This window comes from Saimiri boliviensis, chromosome 7 (genome assembly GCF_048565385.1).
Source record: "Saimiri boliviensis isolate mSaiBol1 chromosome 7, mSaiBol1.pri, whole genome shotgun sequence".
Taxonomy (NCBI): domain Eukaryota; kingdom Metazoa; phylum Chordata; class Mammalia; order Primates; family Cebidae; genus Saimiri; species Saimiri boliviensis.
In genome coordinates this window covers 117,903,679-117,915,774 of record NC_133455.1, presented here as the reverse complement: position 1 = coordinate 117,915,774, position 12,096 = coordinate 117,903,679, and the positions used below count along the sequence as shown (strand labels likewise).

Genomic DNA, 12,096 nt, shown 5'->3' with positions numbered 1-12,096 from the left:
AAGTATACCCGGGCCAGTCACGGTGGCTCATGCCTATAATCCCAGTACTTTGGGAGGCCGAGGAGAGCAGAACACGAGGTCAGAAATTCGAGACCAACCTGGCCAACATGGTAAAACCCTGTCTCTACAAAAGATACAAAAATTAGCCGGGTGTGGTGGCATCGCCTGTAATCCCAGCTACTCGGAGGCTGAGGCAGGAGAATCACTTGAACCAGGGAGGCAGAGATTGCAGTAAGCCAAGATCATGCCATTGCACTCCAGCCCAGTCGACAAGGAGAGACTCTGTCTTAATTTTTTTTAAAAAGTATGCCAGAAAGATATGGAACTAGAACAAATTAAATTGGTAACATTTCAAAACAGCCAAAGTCTTTAAAATAAGATACTAGTCATAAATGAAGAACACAAATTAGAATCAGACACCTCAGAAGTGAGGTGATAGAACTTGATGAAAGAATGAGAAATAAAAAAAATACATCACTTCAGAAATGAAGTCTAAGAAATAATATAAGAATGAATAAACATAATACATAAAGAAAAAGAAATGGTGAAAACGAATATTACAGAATAAAAAAAGATTTTTTAAAAATAAAATATTTGAAGGACAAAGGACAAGGGAGAGAACGGAACTACACTGGAACAAGGAAATAACTCCAAATAGTAATTTGAACCCTCAGGGAAAAATGAATACCAGAAACAATAAATGCGTAGGTTAATACAAAAGACTTTATAAATAATATTTTCTTTTTCCTTTATAACAGATGTAAGATTGTATAAAGCAATACTTAAAACCCTGTATTAGACATAATAGAAATGTAATATAAACGACAATAACAGCACAAAGGATAAAAGAGAGAATAGAGATATACTTAAGGTTTATGTACTTTACATAATTAATATTGCCACAAAGTAGATTTTGACAAAATGCATGTTGCAATTCCTAAAATAATTACCTTTAAAACCCCAAAAATATAGTTTAAAATTATCCAAGGAATCAAAATGACACACCAGAAAATATTTATTAATCCAAAAGGACAAAGGAACGAAGATGACATAAGAAAATTTTAAAACAGAAAAAAAAGTCAGATATAAGCCTAACCATATCATTAATTATATTCAGTGAGAATAAACCCACCAATCAAAAGGCAAAGGCTGTTAGATTGAATAAAACAAAGATTATATTAAATGCTGTCTATAAAAAAACGTACTTTACATTTAAAGATACAAATAGATTGAAATGAAAAGGTTACAGTAAACAGCAACCATAAGAAAGCTGGAATAGCTCTAGCAGACAAAATAGATTTTAAGTATAAAAAGGTTATTAGAGATACAGAGGTAGCTTTTATGAGAAGAGTCATCACGAAGACACAATTAGAATATTGATACCTAAAAACAGAGCCCCAGAAAAAATGAAGCAAAACCTGACAGAAATGAAGGGAAAAACAGACAGTTCAACAATATAGTTAGCTGGAGAGCTCAACACCCTATTCTCACTAAAGAACTAGATAGAAAATTATCAAGGATATAGAAAATTTGAACATTATTAACCAACTTAACCTACCACCTATAGAGCATTCCATCTAACAAGAGAATACACAGTCTTTTCATGTACATGTGGAACTTTCTCCAGGACACCACGTGCTAGGAGACAGAATTAATCTTAAAAGATTAATTTTGTATGTATGAATACATACAAAACATACTACTATCCGACCACAATGAAATTTCATCAAGAAATCAAAAGAAGAAAATTTGAGAAGTCAAATTATTTTCTAAATTTTTGAAATTCTTTTTCAGTTTCTTCTAAATAGGCACTGGGTCAAGGAAGAAATCACAAGAAAAGTTTTTAAATATTTTGAGCTAAAAGAAAATGAAAATACAAAATACGGAAATGTATAGAATGCTAATGCCTATATTAAAGAGAGATCACAAATCAATTATTTAAGATTTAACCTTAAGAAATGGCAAGAAGAGCAAACTAAATCCAAAGCAAGCATAAAGAAGAAAATAAAAACCTTAGGGTAAAAAAGAAAAAACAAAGGGCAATGAAACATAAAAGAGAAAAACAATAAAGGGGAAAAAAACAATAAAACCAAAAGCTGGTTGTTCTTTGAAAAGATCCATAAAACTGACAACCCTTTAGTGCTAGACTGACCAACAAAAAAAAGATACACATTGTGAAACCTATGAATAAAATGATTAATGAAAGAGAAACACTGCTTTACAGAAATTAAATAAAAGGATTATTAGGCGATGCCATTAACAACTTTATGACAACAAATTAGACAAATTTATGAAACAAAAATATTTCTGGGAAAAAAACCCAAACTACTAAAACTGACTCAAGAAGCCGGGCGCGGTGGCTCAAGCCTGTAATCCCAGCACTTTGGGAGGCCGAGACGGGTGGATCACGAGGTCAAGAGATCGAGACCATCCTGGTCAACATGGTGAAACCCCGTCTCTACTAAAAATACTAAAAATTAGCTGGGCATGGTGGCGTGTGCCTGTAATCCCAGCTACTCAGGAGGCTGAGGCAGGAGAATTGCCTGAACTCAGGAGGCGGAGGTTGCGGTGAGCCGAGATCGCGCCATTGCACTCCAGCCTGGGCAACAAGAGCGAAACTCCGTCTCAAAAAAAAAAAAAAAAAAAAAACCTGACTCAAGAACAAACAGAAAATCTGAAGAGCTCTACAACAAATAAATAAATTGAATGTGTAATTTAGTATCTTCCCAAAAAGAAATCCCCATGCCCAGATGGCTTCGGTGGTAATTCTACCCAATATTTGTAGGAAAAATTGTATCAATCGTTCACACACTCTTCCAGAAAATAAAGGAAAAAGAAATAACTCCCAACTCTTTCTATGAGGCTGACATTATGCTAATCTCAAAACCAAATAAATACAAGAAAAACAAATGATGGATCCATATCCTTCACTATTACAGACATAAAAATCCTCAAAAGAATATTAGTGAACCAAATCTAACATTTCAAAAGAGGTATAAACCACGAACAAGTAGAACTTATCCCAGAAATGCAAGATTGGTTTAACAACTAAAAACAAATTAGGGAAATTCATCATGTTCATAAAATAAAGAATAAAACTGCATAATCACTTCCATAGATGCTGAAGAAGCACTGGACAAAATCCAGTAATTATTCAAGGTAAAACCTGTCCATGAACTAGGTATAGAAAGGAACTTCCTCAACCTGATAAAATCCCTTTATTAAAAAAAAACCTACAGGTAATATCATGCTCAAGACTATAATCTTATTATAATAAAATAAAACTAATTCAGAGAAAAGAAATGTATAGCTTAACGAGTTACTATAAGGCAAACACTCTTGTAACCATGAATTCACCCAGATGACTTCAAAAGACCCTTATAAACCTTGTCTTAATCCCTCCTTCTCCACAGAAGTAATAATTATTCTGACTTTGTATTAGTCACTTTCTTGCCTTTACAGTTTTACTGCTTTTTGTAAGTATGCATCCATAGAAAAATAGTTTAGTCTTAAGCATCATTTTCATTTGCTATTTCTTTTAAAGTCTCTCTTTTTAAAAAAATTTAACTGGTACATAAATAATTACACATTATTTGTGGGGTACACAGTGATGCTGCAATACATATAAGGTATAGTGATCGGATCAGGGTAATCAGCATATCCATAATCTCAAACATTTAATATTTCTTTGAAATACACAATGTTTTATCTGTTAATTACAGTCATCCTACAGTGGTACAGAACACTCAAACTTTTTCTAACTGTAATTTGGTATTTTTTAGCAAATCTCTTGTTATCTCCTCCTTCCCCCTATTATTTCCAGCCTCTAGTATCCCCTACTCTTTACTTTTGTAAGATCAACATTTAGCTTCCACACGAGTGAGAACATGCATGGTTTAATCTTCTGTTCCTGGGCTTATTTCACTTAACATAATATGCTCCACGTCTCCATATTACTGGGAATGACAGGATTTCATTCTTTTTATGACTGAATAGTATTCCATTGTGTATACATACCCACATTTTCTTTATCCATTCATGTGTTGTTGGACACCTAGATTGATTCCACAACTTGGCTATTGTGAACAGTGCTGCAATAAACATAGGAGTGCCGATGTCTTGACGTACTGATTTCCTTTCTTTTAGATAAATGCCCAGTAGTGGGACTGCTGGATCATATGGTAGTTCTATTTGTAGTTTTTTGAGGAACTTTCATCTATTCTCCATAGTGGCTCTACTAGTTTATACTCCCACCAAAAGTGTATAAGAGTTTCCTTTCCTGTGTGTTCTTGACAGTATTATTTTTTGTCTTTTTGGTAATAGTCATATCCTAACTGGGGTGAGATGATAGTTCACTGTGAATTTAATTTGCATTTCCTGGATGATTTGTGATGTTGAGCGTTTTTTCATATGTTTGTGGCCACTTATTTATATGCTTTCTTTCGACAATGTCTATTCAGATCATTTCCCCATTTTTAATCGAATCTTTTTTTTTTTTTTTCTGTTAAGCTGTTTGATTTCCTTGTATATTCTGGATATTAATCCCCTGTCAGATAAGTAATTTGCAAATATTTTCTCTCATTCTGTAGGTTGTCTTTACACTGTTGTTTCCTTTGCTTTTTAGTTTGATATAATGCATCTGTTTGTTTGTTTTGGCTTTTGTTGTCTGCATTTTTGAGGTCTTATTCATAAAATCATTTCTCAGACGAATGTCCTGAAGCATTTCCCCTATGGTTTCCTCTAGTAGTTTTATAGTTTCAAGTCTTAAATTTAGGTCTTTGGTCCATTCTGAGTTGATTTTTGTATTTAGTTACATTCTTCCACATGTGGAAATCCAGTTTCCCCAACATCATTTATTGAAAAAACTATCCTTTCCCCAATCTATGTTCCTGGCACTTTTGTCAAAAATCAATTGGCTATAGATACATGGATTAATTTCTGGGTTTTCTATTCTGTTCCATTCGTCTGTGTTTCTGTTTTTATGCCAGTACCATGCTGTTTTGATTACTACAACTTTGCGGTATATTCTGAAGTCTGTTGTCAGCATGACGCCTCCAGCTTTGTTCTTTTTGTTCAGGATTACTTTGGCTATTTAGGGTCTTTTATGGTCCCATACAAAGTTTAGGATTTTTTTTTTTCCTATTTCTGTGCAGAATGTCATTGGTATTTTGATAGGGAATCCACTCAATCTGTAGGTTGCTTTGGGTAGTATGACTATTTTACAGTAATAATTATTCCAACCCATGAGCATGAAATGTTTTTTCATTTGTACATATCTTCTTCCACTTCTTTCATCAGTGTTTTGTAGTTTTCTCTGAAGAGGTCTTTCACCTCCTTCGTTAAATTTATTCCTTGTTATTTTATTAATTTTTTGTAGCTGTTTTAAATGAGACTGGCTTCTTAACTTCTTTTTCAGCTAGTTTGTTGTTTGTGTATAGAAATGCTATTTTTTGCGCTGATTTTGTATCCTGCAACTTCACCAAATTTGTTCATCAGTTTTAAGTTTTTTGGTTTTTTTGGTAGAGCTTTCAAGTCTCTTTTCCTGCCTGTCTTTTCCTTATGATCTCTCTGTTGCAGTACCTAAGATATTTCATTTATATGTCCAGATCTGCTGATGTATTCTCATGGTGGAGTTCAATGTTTCTCTGCCCTCTGTATTTCCTACAAATGGCCAGCTGATAGACTTGACCAGACTCATGTTGAATTGATCTCTTTGACAAAATAGTAGGTGGTAGTGTGTTCTTACATCAGAAGGAAAATGACGTCTGTTCTTTTTCTTCTTGTGATGTTAGTAGCCATTGATGCTCACCGCCTAGATCCACTCATTCACCAAAGTTATAAATTGGTGGTATTGTAATTCTGTTATTTCTTTTTCATTTAATTGAAATAGCTCTTCTATATCAACTATTTTGTTAACCAGGGTACATTCAGATAGGAAAAGCAGGATAAATTGCTTCTTTCTTGTATTTATCAACATTCAAAGTAATAAATTGGTTCCCATCCTGTTCTAATCTAAGAGGAACCAATTCCTTTTTAAAATATCATTAGGAACTCAAGAATTTAAACACATTTCACAGGTTTCTACCAATCTCTGGCCAGTGGGAATTCTGCAGTTATTTCTCCAGTCTCTCTGAAATGATCCTAAAGAGTCTTTAACAGCCTCCTTACTATCTGGTATGACAATGTTCCAGCTCATCATGTACATTTCTTGCCCGAAACCTAGAATCAGTGATTTTGCCAGAAAGGCTTAGCTTCTTTTAAGGTGGAATGGTTTTCCCAACAATCTGGGTGCTACAGAAGTTCACTGCACACAGTACTATAAATGTTCAATTGGTACCCAAGGGAGCATTTCTGATCTAGTCCTCTTCAGTGCTCACAGTCAGGAAACAAACACACACAGTTGGGTACATACATTTTTGAAAGATAAAATACCTAATAAGCACACATTAGTAAGTAACTTTCAATTAAAATATGAAATTATCAGTTTTACTTAACCTCTACATTATTACATCTATATTTTCTTTCTTGCAAACTAAGAATCTACTATATGCAGGAGCAATATAACATGTCCTAATACTCACTTACTTGATACAACAATATAAAGTCTCAGAATAACAATATTAATTATAACCACACCAAGGTAGTTACTGTAAGAATTAAATTTCTAGCTAGGCATGGTAGCTCATACCTGTAATCCCAACACTTTGGCAGACCGAGGCAGGTGGGTCATTTGAGTCCAAGAGTTCAAGACCAGCTGGGCAACATGGTGAAACCCCGTCCCTACTAAAAATATAAAAAATTAGTCGGGTGTGGTGGTGTGCACCTCTAGTCCCAGCTACTTGGGAGGCTGAAGAGGTAGGATAGCTTGAGCCCAAGAGGCAAAGAGGCAGAGGTTGCAGTGAACAGATTCTGCCACCTCCTCAGAATTCAAGCAATTCTCCTGCCCCAGCCTTCCAAGTGGCTGGGATTACCGGCACCTACCACCATGCCTAGCTAATTATTGTATTTTTAGTAGAGACGTGGTTTCACCATGTTGGCCAGGTTGGTCTCAAACTTCTAACTTCAGGTGTTCTGCCCACGTCAGCCTCCCAAAGTGCTGGGATTATAGGTGTGAGACATTGTGCCCAATCACAAATCATCTTTTAAGAAACTTTTCCCATAGTTGTTCACAGCTGTTATACTCCCTTGCTTTTCTTTTTAGTCTTATCTGCATGTTGTTTCTTCTTTGCTTATCTTCAATATTTGTCATTTTCTCTCAATTCTTTGTCTTTCTGTATTTCTTACTGGTCTTCAAATATTTTCCTCCTTTCAACCTCTATTAAAAGGCCTTTTGGTTTATTTAACTTTGTGTCCCTCCTAGTTTTCTTTTCTGAAGTGCTTTTTTTTTTCCTTTTAATTCTTTCTTGAGATCTATCATTACAGTTTTTTGTTTGTTTGTTTGTTTGTTTGTTTGTTTTGAGAGGGAGTTTTGCTCTTGTCGCCTAGGCTGTAGTGCAATGGTGCATCTTGGCTCACTGCAACCTCCACCTCCCAGATTCAAGTGATTCTACTGCCTCAGCATCCTGAGTAGCTGGGATTACAGGTGCGCAACACCACACCCAGAAATTTTTTTTATTTTTAGTAGAGATGGGGTTTCATCATGTTGGCCAGCCTAGTCTTGAACTCCTGACCTCAGGTGATCTGCCTGCCTCAGCCTCCCAAAGTCATGGGATTACAGGCATGAGTCATTTCTAAATTTTTCTAATCTTATATTGTTCTTTCACATGTGATACTGTTTCTTTCAATGACTTCGACTCATTTATTCATTTGAAATTTCAAGAAAAAATTTATTAGAGATCTGAAAAACAATTCCTAAAAGACTGACTTTTCCAGAAAACTAGCTACACAATGTATTGCATCTGTCATGTCAAAATGTGCACTAGACACAAATATAAAAACCATGCAACAAGCCACCATTCTTCAACAAATCGAACAAAGATAAAATACCTAAGGAACAACATGGATGACTTGCAAAGAACAGGTTATTCAAGCACTATTAAAAAAAAGGAGCACAAATGGATGAGTGTGTTCAGTTATACATTGAACTGAACCTTTGACAACAGGAATCACAGCATTTTGTCATATAGCATGAACACATATTATAAAAGTACATAGGGGTCAAAGGAATAGAACCAGCGGCATTCAAAAGCAGCTCTGTCAACTAGGCAATAAAATACCCTACAGCATGTGCCTCTGTTTTCCACTGTTGAATACACTGGCAGCAATTTTGAAATGAAAAAAAAAAAAAGGTAAGACAAGAAAAAAGGAGCTATTACTCCTTTTATTTTCTGTTTAAAATCAAACAGAAAAGAAACATTATTTTTCATACAGTAACATCTTCGAAGTACATCATTTGTACAAGAGAAAGACTAAGAACAAATATGTGTTTACAGAGATCCAAACGTGAGTGAGTGAGAGCGCCATTCACACAGCTTTCTGATGGTACTCAGGAGGAGCCATTCATAATCACTCGGCACTAAAAAAGGCTGCAGAGTTTTTTGCCAGGTACTTTAGGAAACTGAAGGTATACAGTGACAAAACAAGGCTTGGCCAGGGGTGGTGGCTCATGCCTGTAATCCCAGCACTTTGGAAGGCCATGGTGGGTGCAACATGAGGTCAGGAGTTCAGCCTAACCAACATGGTGAAACCCCGACTCTACTAAAAACACAAAAATCAGCCGGGTGTGGTAGCATGTGCCTGCAATCCCAGCTACTCAGGAGGCTGAGGCAGGAGAATCGCTTGAACCTGGGAGGCAGAGGTTGCGGTGAGCCAAGATTGCACCACTGTACTCCAGCATTGGTGACAGAGTGAGACTCCATCTCAAAAAACAAAAACAAAAACAAAAAAAGGCTATTCTCATCCAGAGGTGTATAGGCCAACATTCCTCCAATTCATACACCAGTAGATGTGGCACTCCATACACCTGGGACATGGTTGCATCAGGGTGATCTGCAAGAATTTCGGCATACTGTGGTCCATCAAATTTGTAAAGTAGCTGGGTGCCCAACATTATGCTGAAGTATTCTTCTATCCCTGCCACAATTTCATTAACAGCATACTCGTTAACTGTGTTTCCAGGAATTTTCTTGTAATTTGCATAATCGTGGAAAATAGAATCCACATTCTTCTTGGCAGAAAGATAAAAGAGCTCTTTTCATCTGGTAATTTTCAGCTCTTCTGGAATCTTTACTTTAGCTTCAACTCCGTTCATGAATGTGTCCTCATTTTCAAGAGTAGGATCTACTCAGGCCTTTTTCTTCCACGAAGACTCTCACTGTTACTGCCACCATCTCCATTTCCAGGTATTTTCTGTTTGTTGTTTTTTGCTTTCACTTCAACAATTTTTCTGTTGCAGACCAGATGTCTTCTTTCTTGGGGCAGCCCTCTCATCTTCCCCTCTGCATACAACTCCTGATTGGTTTTTTGAAGTTCTCGCTGTTTCTGCAAATTGGCGTCCATATATTTGAGTACTCTGCTCTCTAGATCCCATGAATCCCAATTTTTATTCCAACCACTGTAATATATAAAGTATTTCACTTGTTTGTCCTTTATGGCAACCTTTACACATTTTGCTTCATAAAGAAGAGGCTCATGAAAGCACAGCACTTGTTCACCCTCTCGGAATTTAGTCTTTGGGTCCTGCTTCCACGTCATTCCTAAGTGATTTGCAGCCTCCTCCTTCTCCAGTTCATTTTATAATAGAGGACTGATCTGTTCTGTGGTCATGTTTTTCTGGGGTGCTTTTGTTTATATGGACATTATTTTGCTCCTCCTCCTTCTTTCCTTTATAATAACTTTAAATGGGATTTCACCTTGACACTTTTCTGTTTCTCTTGTCTATGTAAAATTAGTGTTCCTGAACTTTTAAAATAGAGTTCAAGGTAGTTTTTCTAATGTCACAGAATTCATGCCTCCTGTTGTTTTCACATAATGTTCAAAAACCTGGTAAGCTTGCTTTCTGATATCTACTAGCCATTGACCTTCCCATCCTTATCTGAACCTTCTTTCCTTCCCCTCCTGTTCTCTATTCTACTGCTCCTATCCTGCTCCACTTTGATTATTCTGACCCATTCAATCTTGTTTTAATCAGTGTGGTGCTTTGTCCTGAATGAGCGTTCTGGCAGGTTCATTTCAGTAGTTCCGATTTGAGAGTTCATTGGGGCTAGACTGCTCTAGCGTCTTCTGTCTTTACCATAGTCACACTGCACTTGCCTAATATTGGAGTGGGCAACCCTCCCACCCTTCCATTTCAGCTGCTGTTCTTAAAATAACCCACCACCTTGTCCAGCACATAGTTGTGGCTATTTTGGCGTTCCTCTGCATTCAAATCTTAGGAGACGCCCTATTAAGTCTCTCTGCTTACTCTCGCATAGACGGTGATAACATAGGTCTTGTGGCTGTTGGTGGTTTGCCCTTACTGAGTTGTACTTTCAAATGCCTAAGGCTATAGTCAATTTTATCCATGTTTTTGGATTTGCTACCTAGTTTTAGTTAAAAACAAATATGAAAACAAAAACGAGAAAACTATGACATGGCCACATCCATCTTCCTAGAGTCCCCTCACAGGCAGATTTGAGGTCAAAAACAACACTTGTTTTTATATTCAGCATATACTTATATTTTGACACTTAAATTTATTTTAAGCCATATTGTTGTATGTCATTTCACTATTTTTTGAAAGAAGGCAAAAAATATTCCATGATTACAAAAAAGTTTACTGAACTCTTTAAACTTTTCCTGGTTTTCAATACTTCTAAATGCTCCTTATTTCTGGTTCAGAGAATTGACAAATGTTTACACTTTGAAAAAATCTTTCAGTGACCCAAAACTCTAATCTAGTGGGGTCTCAGATTGAGACCAAAAACCAAAATTGTCATAAAATACAAGAATGCAAATATAAAATGTCTTTAAAAATCTGAACATAATCTGAGAAGAAATTCCATGTTTATGTATTATAGACTTTGTCTTCCTTGAACACTGAAATGTATGGTACTTGCAGTACGTTTTCTCCTTGTCCAGGGATGAGCAAACTGTGGCCCACAGACTGACTGTGCTTTACAAATAAACTTTTAGACCCTAGTGCCTGTAATTTTAGCACTTTGGGAGGCCGAGGCCATTGAATCACTTGGAGCTCAGGAGATCAAGACCTGCCTGGGCAACAAGGTAAGAGCCCCATCTTTACAAAAAAAAATATAAAAATTAGCCAGGCATGATGGCATGCACCTATAGTCCCAAGCTACTTGGGAGGATGAGGCAGGAAGATCGCCTGAGCCCAGGAGACAGGTTGCAGTGAACTGAGATCACACTACTGTATTCCAGCCTGGGTGACAGAGTGAGACTCTGTCTAAAATAAAATAAATACATAATAAATAAAGTTTTGCTGGAACACAGCCATGCCTATTCCCTTATGCAATACTATAGCTGCTTTGAAACGACACTAGCAGAAGTAGTTGAACCAGAGATCATAAGCCTAAAATATTTACTATCTCAGCCTTTACAGAAAATGTTGGCCAAACCCTGTCCTAATTCAGAGATTTATCAAACAAATTCCATTAGCAGGACTTGGGGGCATTACTGGTAATTTTGAGTGAAACAACTCTTTGCTGTACTGATGGCCAGCACACTGCAGGATGGCAACCTTGGACGTCCCCTCACCGCCGGAACTAAAATACTAGTAGCGCTCCCAGTCCTTGGGTTAGACAAAATTCTCCACACGTTTCCAAACAGGAGTAAAGATGCTATCCCTGGTAGAGAACCACTGAAGAACTAAGTTAGCTCAGAGTAAGAAAAGAGGAAACACAGTCTGTAAATTCTAAATGCCATTAAGATGGATGATAAACACAGTCTGTAAATTCTAAATGCCATTAAGATGGATGATAAATGTAATTACTTTTAAAGCACTTTTAAAGAGCTAACTAAAAGACTATTCTTCCCCTTTGGGACTTAGTAAAAAATAAACATATTTCTTAATAAAATTAGGTTTTGTACTTTTACTATTATCAAGGCTTCATGGAGTTTTCTTAAAAAATTTTTAAAAAATCTTATAAAGCAATCTTA

General features: G+C 36.3%; 1 protein-coding gene and 1 pseudogene across 4 annotated transcripts in view; both read right to left on the bottom strand.

The window, feature by feature from the left end:
* LRP6 (LDL receptor related protein 6) overlaps positions 1 to 12,096 on the bottom strand; it is a 157,429-nt gene that overhangs the window by 76,479 nt on the left and 68,854 nt on the right. The gene's annotated exons all lie outside the window — the stretch shown is intronic.
* On the bottom strand, positions 5,084 to 12,086 carry LOC101028210 (mortality factor 4-like protein 1; annotated as a pseudogene).